Source organism: Triticum dicoccoides, chromosome 1B (genome assembly GCF_002162155.2).
Source record: "Triticum dicoccoides isolate Atlit2015 ecotype Zavitan chromosome 1B, WEW_v2.0, whole genome shotgun sequence".
NCBI lineage: Eukaryota > Viridiplantae > Streptophyta > Magnoliopsida > Poales > Poaceae > Triticum > Triticum dicoccoides.
The window spans coordinates 513,509,641-513,511,268 of NC_041381.1; the positions used below are offsets into that span (position 1 = coordinate 513,509,641).

Sequence of the window (1,628 nt, forward strand, 5' to 3'; positions counted from 1 at the left end):
GTTTCTTTTAATACCAGGGTCGTTTGTAAAAAAAATGATGTCTGTGGTCGTAGATACTCTAAAAACCCTAAGGGTTCAAAATAGACCGGACATAGAGAGTTCGTTGTGCTGATTTTCGAGTTTACAGGTTGAGGTTTCAATTTAGTTTTTGCCTATAAGTTCAAGGCATGCCATCAAAGTGGAAACACACATAAGGGACAAATCTTTCCCTACTAATAAAGCACGGAGTGCTTCTGGTCGTACGTCGTCGTCACTTTTGCAAAAAAGCCCCTCTATTTTCAAGAATTCAACCCGCAGTCCCTGTTTAAGTGGATCGGGGAAAACGATTCGTTTTTGCACCAAACACCCTGTCGTTTGGATTATTCAACCCGCGGTCCGAGCAAATTTGGGTAAAGAAAAAAACACGACCAAAGGAGGAGAACGGGCTCGCCTCCTCTCCCTCTCGCTCAAGTCCTCGCCGCCGCCGCCACCACCCACGCCGGCAGCTACCGGCAAGCTCCGACGCCGCGCAGCACGCCCCCCAACTCCCCAGAGTCCGCTCCTCCCTACCCTCCGGCCAGATTCTCCGCTCCCGGCCTCTACCGCCCGCTCGAAACGCCACCCCCATGGCTAGGGTTTCGGGCAGGGCTTCGCCGGCGCGTCTCCGGCGGCCCAGGTTCGTCCCTCCTTCCTTCTTGGCTGGGATCCACCACCCCTACACCTCACATTCTCTTCATGTCCTCTGCTGCAGATGCAGATGGAGCACGCCATGGGAATTCCCCATCCACCATGGTCGCCGCCATCAAGGGCTTCTTCACGGAGATGTGGAGGACGCCATGGACCTGCAGCTCCAAGGTTCTATCTTGTCCACATCCCCTCCCCTCCCCTTCCTGTCCCTTCCTCATCTCGTTTCCTTCCCTTCCCATGCAGGTCAACAGGGAGGAACCCTAGCCATAAGCACCTCCTCGGATGACGCCTCTGCTACACCAAGATAGGTCAAGCAACCCCCATCTACTCTCTGTCTCTCCCATTAGCACAAGTCCAGTTTTATTTTGAACAAAATTCTGCTACTACACAAACAAGTCCATTAACAGATCTATTTTTATTTAATTGATATCCTTCCAAACACAAACAGTGTATATATGATGTGCTATTTTCATTTTTGTGCTTTTATTTGTAAACACAAACTCTGCCCTGTTGATTTGGATAGCGCGTTGCTCCACTGGTCCGCTGTGCTTTCATCCGTGCCAGTGAGGGAGAGAGTGAGCTTGCTGATTCTAACTGCAGCTCCAACACAAAAGCCTACATCAACTCTTGCGATTTGTCTAATACAAAATAGGAAATTTGTAGTTTTTTACATAATAATCAAAGTTACTTGATGTGCAGATTATAAATTTGATTACTAGGGGACTTGTACTACATGTCGAGTTATGGTTTCATGATAAGTGGAGCACGCACCAAATGTTTGATGAATTGCTTGAAGAAAATGCATGGAGTCCTTTCTTGCCTGCTTCAAGCCTTCAACCAGGTAAAATAAATCCTATTAGTTGTTCTCACCATACAATCTTGTGAAGCAATTTAGTGGACTTAGTACGTTATGATTATTATCTTTGTAAGTTTCCCAATACATCTATTGGAGCTATGAACTC

General features: G+C 47.4%; 1 long non-coding RNA gene across 1 annotated transcript; it reads left to right on the forward strand.

The window, feature by feature from the left end:
* Positions 1-505: 505 nt before the first annotated feature.
* Positions 506-1,127, forward strand: LOC119307617. The gene is made up of 3 exons (XR_005149408.1): positions 506-655; positions 731-834; positions 910-1,127. It is a non-coding gene; the product is annotated as an uncharacterized LOC119307617 (long non-coding RNA).
* Positions 1,128-1,628: the final 501 nt, after the last annotated feature.